This window comes from Salvelinus sp. IW2-2015, unplaced genomic scaffold (genome assembly GCF_002910315.2).
Source record: "Salvelinus sp. IW2-2015 unplaced genomic scaffold, ASM291031v2 Un_scaffold1929, whole genome shotgun sequence".
NCBI classification, from domain to species: domain Eukaryota; kingdom Metazoa; phylum Chordata; class Actinopteri; order Salmoniformes; family Salmonidae; genus Salvelinus; species Salvelinus sp. IW2-2015.
The window spans coordinates 75134-87900 of NW_019943287.1; the positions used below are offsets into that span (position 1 = coordinate 75134).

At 43.2% G+C, this 12767-nt stretch overlaps 1 pseudogene; it reads right to left on the reverse strand.

The window, feature by feature from the left end:
- LOC112072439 (phosphatase and actin regulator 3-like) overlaps positions 1-12767 on the reverse strand; it is a 100953-nt pseudogene that overhangs the window by 47506 nt on the left and 40680 nt on the right.

Below are 12767 nucleotides of genomic sequence, written 5' to 3' on the forward strand. Positions count from 1 at the left end.
AATAGAGAGATTGAGAACAAGTTCAGTAACACAGCACAACCATACAGATTAATAACTCATCTATTGGGTTCTAACTACAATTTTGGACCATAAATTCACTCTTGTCTATTTATTATCTAGAGCATCTGGAGCAGACAAAGATTTGGAGGCAGGCAACTCTACGAGGTGCTCATGCGACGTTGAAGTGCATTGAGCCACACCCTTACACAGTAGACACATGCCAGTGTCCACAAACGCCCAGCCCGACAGACAACAAGTTCACGCCAGTAACAGCTCATGTTTCCATTGCACATCCAGACCGCTCTCGATCCTCGTTTTACAATCACAAACCAACAGCCACTGTATCCACTCTTGATTGACATCAAAGACAACACAATTTTAGCAATTACTCTATGTATTCACCACCCAAATGCATGATAAAAAGACGACGTTACGTTTACAATGACCGTCGAGCTGTTAGGACAGAGCTGCATCCACCACTCTCAGCTAATGTACGAAGTTGAGAGCTTACTTTTGCTTTTGAGAGATGGGACATCGCCATCCGAGTTATGTGAAGAGAATGGCACTATACTCGAGCTCGCACGCTAAATATCGGCGCACCAAATCCGCCAGGTATGAGGAGCGATACTACTTACTGAGCATGTAAAAAGGAGCTTCCCTCGGTTAGTGAGGATTGGAGCTATGCTTCGCTGAGAGGGCTCCACTTCGTGTAGGTGAGGATTAACGCGAGACTACTTGCTGAGAGGGCTCCCTCGTAGTGAGGAGACTACTGCTGAGAGGGCTCCCTCGTAGTGAGGAGGACTACTTGCTGAGAGGGCTCCCTCGTAGTGAGGAGGACTACTTGCTGAGAGGGCTCCCTCGTAGTGAGGAGGACTACTTGCTGAGAGGGCTCCCTCGTAGTGAGGAGGACTACTTGCTGAGAGGGCTCCTCGTAGTGAGGAGGACTACTTGCTGAGAGGCTCCTCGTAGTGAGGAGACTACTGCTGAGAGGCCTCCCTCGTAGTGAGGAGGACTACTTGCTGAGAGGGCTCCCTCTAGTGAGGAGGACTACTTGCTGAGAGGCGCTCCCTCGTAGTGAGGAGGACTACTTGCTTGAGACGGGCTCCCTCGTAGTGAGGAAGGACTACTTGCTGAGTTAAGTTTAAGTTAAGTTAAGTCCAAGTTAAGTTAAGTCCAAGTTAAGTTAAGTTAAGTCAAGTTAAGTTAAGTCCAAGTTAAGTTAAGTTAAGTCCAAGTTAAGTTAAAGTTAAGTCCAAGTTTAAGTTAAGTTAAGTCCAAGTTAAGTTAAGTTAGTCCAAGTTAAGTTAAAGAATAATATAAGTCCAAGTTAAGTTAAGATAATATAAGTCCAAGTTAAGTTAAGATAATATAAGTCCAAGTTAAGTTACGTTAATATAAGTCCAAGTTTAGAGTTAAGTCCAAGTTAAGTTAAGTTAAGTCCAAGTTAAGTTAAGAATAATATAAGTCCAAGTTAAGTTAAGATAATATAAGTCCAAGTTAAGTTAAGATAATATACAGTCCAAGTTAAGTTAAGATAAATATAAGTCCAAGTTAAGTTAAGTCCAAGTTAAGTTAAGTCCAAGTTAAGTTAAGTCCAAGTTAAGTTAAGTCCAAGTTAAGTTAAGTCCAAGTTAAGCGAGCAGTATGTCAAGAAGCATTGCGGCTTGGCGGGTACGTGTTTCGGCAGATGCATGGCCCTCGACCTTCGCAACGTGGAGTTGCAGTGACGGGACAAGACTGTAACTACCAATTGGATATCACGAAATAAAAAATACAAAAAAGAGTGGTATGCCTGATTACCAACAATGACGAGACAGCCTACATGGAGGAGGTGAGGGTCCTGGCGGAGTGTGGTTCCAGGAAAACAACCTCTCCCTCAACGTCAACAACAAGGAGCTGATCGTGGACTTCGGGAAACAGCAGAGGGTGCACCCCCCCATCCACATTGATGGGAACGCAGTGGAGAAGGTGGAAAGCTTCAAGTTCCTCGGCGTACACATCACGGACAAACTGAAATGGTCCACTCAGACAGACAGTGTGTTGAAGATAGTGCAACAGTGCCTCTTCAACCTCAAGAGGCTGAAGAAATTTGGCTTGGCTCCTAAGACCCTCAAACTTTTACAGATGCAGCATTGAAAGCATCCTGTCGGGTTGTATCACCGCCTGGTACGGCAACTGCGCTGTCCGCAACCACAGTGCTCTCCAGAGGGTGGTGCGGTCTGCCCACCGGTTACTCATCCCTGCACCTTAGAACCTGCTGCCCTATTATTGAACACTGGTCACTTCAATAATGTTTACAACCTGTGTTACTCATTTCGTATGTATATACGGTATTCAAGTCCATCCTATTCAACTATAGCTGTATATATACTATTCTAACCTACGTATTCTACAGATATACTATATATTCTATCCACATACTGTCCATAATGTCTGTACATCCTATCATCAATGTTCCCTCAAAACACTGAGCTAATTTCAGGCCTGCTGAGGGCAAACTTAGCAACTTCCAGCGCACATTTACTGTGAACAGGTTAATGTCAAGCCCTGCAGGCTGTACCCGCTTTAAGTTCCAGTTTTACTGTGAACAGGTTAATGTCAAGCCCTGCCAAGGCCTGACCCGCTTTAGTTACAGTTTTACTGTGAACAGGTTAATGTCAAGCCCTGCAGGCTGTACCCACTTTAAGTTACAGTTTTAATAGTGGCCAAGTAGGCTACTATGGCTATTTGTTCTAAATGTGATGCTACCAGAGTGGCCTACCATCAAAATGGAGAAAATGCATCCCATAACATTTTTACATGGAAATAGCTGTTCTATCATTCAGCCTACAGTAGCAGACAGTGTGTGGTGTTCAATGTAGCCCTACATTCCATGAGACATTTGAAAAAATCATGCAGGGCTTGACATTAACCTGTTTATCCACTTGTCGTTCAGATAAGGGGGAGACTGAAAATGGTGTTGTTTAATGCAAGAAAGTACTTTACAAAATAAAATGCATTAATACTCCCATACCATTATTACAGAGAATCAGACAAATGATGCTAAGGCCATTCTACTGACAATGTTTGTCTATGGAGATAGCATGTGTTGTGCTCGATTTTATACACCTATCAGTAACGGGTGTGGCTGAAATAGCCGAATCCACTAATTTGAAGGTGTGTTCACATACCTTTGTATAGGAGAGGAGAGATGAGGCCTCAGAGAGTAGAGGACAATGCACTATAGCAGCACAGCCAAACACTGATTGCTGAATGTGTGTTTCTCGTGCGTGTGCATGTGGTGTGTGTTTGTGTGCGTGTGTGTGTGTTTGTGTGCGTGTGCATGTGTGTTTGTGTGCGTGTGCATGTGTGTTGTGGTGCGTGTGTGCACATGTGTATGTGTTTGAGTGTGTGTTTGGGTGTGTGTGTGTGTGTGTGTGGTGTGTGTGTGTGTGTGTGTGTGTGTGTGTGTGTGTTGTGTGTGTGGTGTGTGTGTGTGTGTGTGTGTGTGTGTGTGTGTGTGTGTGAGATCTACCGGAGATGACGGAGTCGTTCCACAGCGTTCAGGATCGTCTAGACGTCTGTTCTCCTTGTTTCTCATCTGACTCTCTCTCTCTCCCTTGTTCTCTCTCTTTCTCTCTCTCCTTCTCTCTCTCCGAGGCTCCGAACAGCTCTTTCTCTCTCTCCTTCTCTCTCTCCGGGCTCCGAACAGCTCTTTCTCCACGCTATGCAACAGACGACCGTCGGTTCGACGCTTCGGAGAAGAGTGTATCTCCTTTGGTTGGAAACTGGGGAACAACAGAGCACATAGATACCTTTGAATAAAAGGGGGGATTGATCTGGCAACTGAAGGGCTGCTGGGTTCACATCCTCACAATCCTCTACCGTGTGGGCTTTGAGCACTTTACCCCACAGCACAATGCTGTCCATCCATCCTGTCCTGTCGGTGATTGATTGATTGTCCTGTCATGCTCGGTGATTGATTGATTGATTGGTTTGGGGAGTTCTTCCTAGTCACTGTGCTTCTACCTCTGCATTGCTCTTTGGGGTTTTAGGCTGAGTATCTGTAAAGCACTTTGTTAAAATGCAGATGTAAAAAGGGCTTTATAAATACTAGATTGATTGGTGTCCTACCTGTGCTGTCTGTGTTTGGTAATTGATTGGTGTCCTACCTGTGCTGTCTGTGTTTGGTAATTGATTGATTGGTTGATTGATTGGTGTCTACCTGTGCTGTCTGTGTTTGGTAATTGAATTGATTGGTTGATTGATTGGTGTCCTACCTGTGCTGTCTGTGTTTGGTAATGATTGATTGGTTGATTGATTGGTGTCCTACCTGTGCTGTCTGTGTTTGGTAATTGATTGATTGGTTGATTGATTGATTGGTGTCCTACCTGTGCTGTCTGTGTTTTGGTAATTGATTGGTTGATTGATTGATTGGTGTCCTACCTGTGCTGTCTGTGTTTGGTAATTATTGATTGTTGATTGATTGGTGTCCTACCTGTGCTGTCTGTGTTTGGTAATTGATTGGTGTCCTACCTGTGCTGTCTGTGTTTGGTAATTGATTGATTGGTTGATTGATTGGTGTCCTACCTGTGCTGTCTGTGTTTGGTAATTGATTGGTGTCCTACCTGTGCTGTCTGTGTTGGTAATTGATTGATTGGTTGATTGATTGGTGTCCTACCTGTGCTGTCTGTGTTTGGTAATTGATTGATTGGTTGATTGATTGGTGTCCTACCTGTGGCTGTCTGTGTTGGTAATTGATTGGTGTCCTACCTGTGCTGTCTGTGTTTGGTAATTGATTGATTGGTTGATTGATTGGTGTCCTACCTGTGCTGTCTGTGTTTGGTAATTGATTGATTGGTTGATTGATTGGTGTCCTACCTGTGCTGTCTGTGTTTGGTAATTGATTGATTGGTGTCCTACCTGTGCTGTCGTGTTTGGTAATTGATTGGTGTCCTACCTGTGCTGTCTGTGTTTGGTAATTGATTGATTGGTTGATTGATTGGTGTCCTACCTGTGCTGTCTGTGTTTGGTAATTGTTGATTGGTGTCCTACCTGTGCTGTCTGTGTTTGGTAATTGATTGATTGGTTGATTGATTGGTGTCCTACCTGTGCTGTCTGTGTTTGGTAATTGATTGGTGTCCTACCTGTGCTGTCTGTGTTTGGTAATTGATTGATTGTTTGATTGATTGGTGTCCTACCTGTGCTGTCTGTGTTTGGTAATTGATTGATTGGTTGATTGATTGGTGTCCTACCTGTGCTGTCTGTGTTTGGTAATTGATTGATTGGTTGATTGATTTGGTGTCCTACCTGTGCTGTCTGTGTTTGGTAATTGATTGATTGGTTGATTGATTGGTGTCCTACCTGCTGTCTGTGTTTGGTAATTGATTGATTGGTTGATTGATTGGTGTCCTACCTGTGCTGTCTGTGTTTGGTAATTGATTGATTGGTTTGATTGATTGGTGCCTACCTGTGCTGTCTGTGTTTGGTAATTGATTGATTGGTTGATTGATTGGTGTCCTACCTGTGCTGTCTGTGTTTGGTGGCCAGGGCGCGATGGAGTTCCTCAATGATGCAGCTGGGTGGTGGTGGGGGGTGCAGCATCCCCAGGTGAGGAGAGCCAGTAGGCGTGGTGATCCGTCCTCTCAGCAAGGAATCCGGAGAGGTTCTGGGCAGAGTGAAGTTCCGGGGAAAGTGGCCGGAGATTCTTCCTCTCTGGGTTAGACTTAGGGAAAGGGGTGAGGACCTGGAGAGGGTGGAATAATAATATAATGTTACTGTTACTCTGTTGGTAAATATAATGGTAAAGTGTCTGGGTAGAATGGTACAGACATTATGGTTGGAGACCTCTTCATGGGATATGACCTGTTAAAACCTTTTCTCAATAGGGGGTGCTGTTTACACTTTGTAAAAATGTCGTTCCCAAATTAAACTGCCTCGTACTCCATTCTTGCTCGTACAATATGCATATTATTATTACTATTGGATAGAAAACACTCTCTAGTTTCTAAAACCGTTTGAATTATATCTGTGAGTTAAACAGAACTCGAGTTGGAGCAATTTTCCTGTGAGGAAGTGAGAAGTCTGAAATCATGCAGGCTGTTCTGAGGTCGGTTTATTAATTTGCCTGTCTTCATTGGTTGAGATGCACTGCATACGCCTTCCACTGGATGTAGCAAATAGTGAGAATTGGAATGGAGTTGCTAGGCTAATCTGAGGCCTTATAAATAGGCTCAGGACACCCTCCAATACTTATGTCATTCAATAAATGCAAATTAATTACTTAAAATCATACAATGTGATTTTCTGGAGTTTTGTTTTAGATTCCGTCTCTCACAATTGAAGTGTACCTATGATAAAAATTACAGACCTCTACATGCTTTGTAAGTAGGAAAACCTGCAAAATCGGCAGTGTATCAAATACTTGTTCTCCCCACTGTATATCTTTATTTGGTCAAAATTGTGATAGCTACCTATGCAGGAAAAAAATGGTGGGAAAAAAAGTTGTGTCTTTTGCTATCGTGGTTAGCTAATAGATTTACATTTGTGTCTTCCCTGTAAAACATTTTAAAAAAGTTCAGAAAAATGGACAAACTGGCTGGATTCACAAGATGTGTAATCTTTCATCTGGTGTCTTGGACTTGTGATTTAATGATATTTAGATGCTAGTATTTACTTGTGACGCTATGCTAGGCTATGCTAGTCAGCTTTTTTACTGATGGGGGTGCTCCCGGATCCGGGATGGTGTGCAATTAGAAGTTAACAGACAGTGTTATTATGTTGGTAAATATAATGGTAAAGGTCCTGGGTAAAATGGTTGGAGACCTATTCATGGGATATGACCTGTAATCAGACAGTGTTATTATGTTGGTAAATATAATTGTCAAGGTCCAGGGTAAAATGGTACAGACATTATGGTTGGAGACCTCTTCATGGATTAGGTTGAGGACCTGTTATCAGGTCCTCCAACCATAAGACAGATTATTTCACTTATAATTCACGGTATCACAATTACAGTGGGTCAGAAGTTTATATACACTAAGTTGACTGTGCCTTTAAACAGCTTGGAAAATTGCAGAACATTTTGTCATGGCTTTAGAAGCTTCTGAAGCTAATTGACATAATTTGAGTCAATTGGAGGTGTACCTGTGGATGTATTTCAAGGCCTACCTTCAAACTCAGTGCCTCTTTGCTTGACATCATGGGAAAATCTAAAGAAATCAGCCAAGACCTCAGAAAAACATTGTAGACCTCCACAAGTCTGGTTCATCCTTGGGAACAATTTCCAAACGCCTGAAGGTACCACGTTCATCTGTACAAACAATAGTACGCAAGTTTAAACACCATGGGACCACGCAGCAGTCATACCGCTCAGGAAGGAGACGCGTTCTGTCTCCAAGAGATGAACATACTTTGGTGTGAAAAGTGCAAATCAATCCCAGAACAACAGCAAATGACCTTGTGAAGATGCTGGAGGAAACAGGTACAAAAGTATCTATATCCACAGTAAAACTAGTCCTATACCGACATAACCTGAAAGGCCGCCCAGCAAGGAAGAAGCCACTGCTCCAAAACCGAAGCTGAAGAACACCATCCCAACCGTGAAGCACGGGGGTGGCAGCATCATGTTGTGGGGGTGCTTTGCTGCAGGAGGGACTGGTGCACTTCACAAAATAGATGGCATCATGAGGAAGGAAAATTATGTGCCCACATCAAAGTGTAATTATTAACCATGCGCAAAGGGATATTGAAAGTCAGCTGAAAGTCTACCAATAGTTGCCCTACTTTGCGAGGAAAACCTCCTTGGTCTTTGTGGTTGAATCTGTGTTTGAAATTCACTGTTCTACTGAAGGACCTTACAGATAATTGTACAGAGATGAGGTAGTCATTCAAAAATCACCATTATTGCACACAGAGTCCATGTAACGTATTATGTGACTTGTTTTTAGGCTTGTCATTACAAAGGGATTGAATACTTATTGAATCAAAACATTTCAGCTTTTCATTTTTTAAATGAATTTGTAAACATAATTCCACTTTGACATTATGGGGTATTGTGTGTACGCCAGTGACAATTTTTTAAATCATTAAATTCAGGCTGTAACACAACAAAATGTGGAAAAAGTCAAGGGGTGTGAATACTTTCTGAAGGCATTTGGAAAGTAGTCAGACCACTTCCCTTTATCCATCATGTTGTTGTGTTACAGCCTTATTCCAAAATTGATTAATTATGATATCATTTTTTCACTCATCAATCTACACACAATACTCCATAATGACAAAACAAAAACAAGTCGATTTTTTCCCCCTAATTTATACTAAAAATAAAACTGAAATATCTTATTAACATAATTATTCAGACCCTTTGCTATGAGACTCGAAATTGAGCTCAGGTGCATTCTCTTTCCATTGATCAACATTGAGATCCAAATTGAGTCTACCTGTGTAAATTCAATTGATTGGACATGATTTGGAAAGGCACACACCTGTCTATATAAGGTTCAACAGTTGACAGTGCACGTCAGAGCAAAAACCAAGCCATGAGGTCGAAGGAATTGTCAGTAGAGCTACGAGACAGGATTGCGCAAAAAAATGTCTGCAGCATTGAAGGTCCCCAAGAACACAGTGGCCTCCATCATTGTTAAATGGAAGAAGTTTGGAACCACCAAGACTCTTCCTAGAGCTGGCCGCCTGGCCAAACTGAGCAATCGGGGGAGAAGGGCCTTGGTCAGGAAGGCGACGAAGAACCCGATAGTCACTCTGACAGAGCTCCAGAGTTCCTCTGTGGAGATGGGAGAACCTTCCAGAAGGACAACCATCTCTGCAGCACTCCAGCAATCAGGTCTTTAAGGTAAAGTGGCCAGATGGAAGCAACTCCTCAGTAAAAGGCACATGACAGCTCATTTTCAGTTTGCCAAAAAGCACCTAAAGGACTCTCAGATCATGAAAAACAAGATTCTCTGGTCTCCTACATGTACAGATCACTTTGATTAACCTGTACACCCCACACATTGACTCGGTACCCCCTGTATATATATATATACAGTGGGGAGAGCGAAGCAGTATGTCAAGAAGCATTGCGGCTTGGCGGGTACGTGTTTCGGCAAGTGCATGGCCTCGACCTTCGCAACGTGGAGTTCTGCAGTACGGGACAAGACTGTACTACCAATTGATATCACGAAATAAAAAATAACAAAAAACAGTGGTATGCCTGATTACAACAATGACGAGACAGGCCTACATGGAGGAGGTGAGGGTCCTGGCGGAGTGTGGTTCCAGGAAAACACCTCTCCCTCAACGTCAACAACAAGGAGCTGATCGTGGACTTCGGGAAACAGCAGAGGGTGCACCCCCCCATCCACATTGATGGAACGCAGTGGAGAAGGTGGAAAGCTTCAAGTTCCTCGGCGTACACATCTACGGACAAACTGAAATGGCTCCACTCAGACAGACAGTGTGTTGAAGATAGTGCAACAGTGCCTCTTCACCTCAAGAGGCTGAAGAAATTGGCTTGGCTCCTAAGACCCTCAAAACTTTTACAGATGCAGCATTGAAAGATCGCTGTTCGGGTTGATCACCGCCTGGTACGGCAACTGCGCTGTCCGCAACCAACAGTGCTCTCCAGAGGGTGGTGCGGTCTGCCACCCGGTTACTCATCCCTGCAACTTAGAACCTGCTGCCCTATTATTGAACACTGGTCACTTCAATAATGTTTACACTGTTGTTACTCATTTCGTATGATATACGGATTCAAGTCCATCCTATTCAACTATAGCTGTATATATACTATTCTAACCTACGTATTCTACAGATATACTATATATTCTATCCACATACTGTCCATAATGTCTGTACATCCTATCATTCAATGTTCCCTCAAAACACTGAGCTAATTTCAGGCCTGCTGAGGGCAAACTTAGCAACTTCCAGCGCACATTTACTGTGAACAGGTTAATGTCAAGCCTGCAGGCTGTACCCGCTTTAAGTTCCAGTTTTACTGTGAACAAGTTAGTCAAAGCCTGCAGGCTGTACCCGCTTTAAGTTCCAGTTTTACTGTGAACAGGTTAATGTCAAGCCCTGCAGGCTGTACCCGCTTTAAGTTCCAGTTTTTACTGTGAACAGGTTAATGTCAAGCCCTGCAGGCTGTACCCGCTTTAAGTTACAGTTTTACTGTGAACAGGTTAATGTCAAGCCCTGCAGGCTGTACCCACTTTAAGTTACAGTTTTAATAGTGGCCAAGTAGGCTACTATGGCTATTTTTCATAATGTGATGCTACCAGAGTGGCCTACCATCAAAATGGAGAAAATGCATCCCATAACATTTTTACATGGAAATAGCTGTCTATCATTCAGCCTACAGTAGCAGACAGTGTGTGGTGTTCAATGTAGGCCTACATTCCATGAGACATTTGTAAAAATCATGCAGGGCTTGACATTAACCTGTTTATCCACTTGTCGTTCAGATAAGGGGGGACTGAAAATGGTGTTGCTTTAATGCAAGAAAGTACTTTACAAAATAAAATTGCATTAATTACTCCCATACCATTATTACAGGAGATCAGACAAATGATGCTAAGGCCATTCTACTGACAATGTTTGTCTATGGAGATAGCATGGCTGTGTGCTCGATTTTATACACCTATCAGTAACGGGTGTTGCTGAAATAGCCGAATCCACTAATTTGAAGGTGTGTTCACATACCTTTGTATAGGAGAGGAGAGATGAGGCCTCAGAGAGTAGAGGACAATGCACTATAGCAGCACAGCCAAACACTGATTGCTGAATGTGTGTTTCTGTGCGTGTGCATGGTGTGTGTTGTTTGTGTGCGTGTGTGTGTTGTTTGTGTGCGTGTGCATGTGTGTTTTGTGTGCGTGTGCATGTGTGTTGTTGTGTGCGTGTGTGCACATGTGTATGTGTGTGTAGTGAGGTGTGTTGTGGTGTGTGTGTGTGTGTGTGTGTGTGTGTGTGTGTGTGTGTGTGTGTTGTGGTTGTTGTGTGTGTGTGTGTGTGTGTGTGTGTGTGTGTGTGTGTGTGTGGTGTGAATCTACCGGAGATGACGGAGTCGTTCCAGCGTTCAGGATCGTCTAGACGTCTGTTCTCCTTGTTCTCATCTGACTCTCTCTCTCTCTCCTTGTCTCTCTCTTTCTCTCTCTCCTCTCTTCTCTCCGAGGCTCCGAACAGCTCTTTCTCTCTCTCTTCTCTCTCTCCGAGGCTCCGAACAGCTCTTTCTCCACGCTATGCAACAGACGACCGTCGGTTCGACGCTTCGGAGAGAGTGTATCTCCTTTGGTTGGAAACTGGAGGACAAACAGAGCACATAGATACCTTTGAATAAAAGGGGGGATTATCTGGCAACTGAAGGGCTGCTGGGTTCACATCCTCACAATCCTCTACCGTTGTGGCCTTGAGCACTTTACCCCACAGCAACATGCTGTCCATCCATCCTGTCCTGTCGGTGATTGATTGATTGTCCTGTCATGCTCGGTGATTGATTGATTGATTGGTTTGGGGAGTTCTTCCTAGTCACTGTGCTTCTACCTCTGCATTGCTCTTTGGGGTTTTAGGCTGAGTATCTGTAAAGCACTTTGTAACAAATGCAGATGTAAAAAGGGCTTTATAAATACTAGATTGATTGGTGTCCTACCTGTGCTGTCTGTGTTTGGTAATTGATTGGTGTCCTACCTGTGCTGTCTGTGTTTGGTAATTGATTGATTGGTTGATTGATTGGTGTCCTACCTGTGCTGTCTGTGTTTGGTAATTTGATTGATTGGTTGATTGATTGGTGTCCTACCTGTGCTGTCTGTGTTTGGTATTGATTGATTGGTTGATTGATTGGTGTCCTACCTGTGCTGTCTGTGTTTGGTAATTGATTGATTGGTTGATTGATTGATTGGTGTCCTACCTGTGCTGTCTGTGTTGGTAATTGATTGGTTGATTGATTGATTGGTGTCCTACCTGTGCTGTCTGTGTTTGGTAATATTGATTGGTTGATTGATTGGTGTCCTACCTGTGCTGTCTGTGTTTGGTAATTGATTGGTGTCCTACCTGTGCTGTCTGTGTTTGGTAAATTGATTGATTGGTTGATTGATTGGTGTCCTACCTGTGCTGTCTGTGTTTGGTAATTGATTGGTGTCCTACCTGTGCTGTCTGTGTTTGGTAATTGATTGATTGGTTGATTGATTGGTGTCCTACCTGTGCTGTCTGTGTTTGTAATTGATGATTGGTTGATTGATTGGTGTCCTACCTGTGCTGTCTTGGTTTGGTAATTGATTGGTGTCCTACCTGTGCTGTCTGTGTTTGGTTAATTTGATTGATTGGTTGATTGATTGGTGTCCTACCTGTGCTGTCTGTGTTTGGTAATTGATTGATTGGTTGATTGATTGGTGTCCTATTTGCTGTCTGTGTTTGGTAATGATTGATTGGTGTCCTACCTGGTGCTGTCTGTGTTTGGTAATTGATGTGTTCCTACCTGTGCTGTCTGTGTTTGGTAATTGATTGATTGGTTGATTGATTGGTGTCCTACCTGTGCTGTCTGTGTTGGTAATTGATTGATTGGTGTCCTACCTGTGCTGTCTGTTTGTTTGGTAATTGATTGATTGTTGTTGAGTGTTGGTGTCCTACCTGTGCTGTCTGTGTTTGGTAATTGATTGGTGTCCTACCTGTGCTGTCTGTGTTTGGTAATTGATTGATTGGTTGATTGATTGGTGTCCTACCTGTGCTGTCTGTGTTGGTAATTGATTGATTGGTTGATTATTGGTGTCCTACCTGTGCTGTCTGTGTTTGGTTAA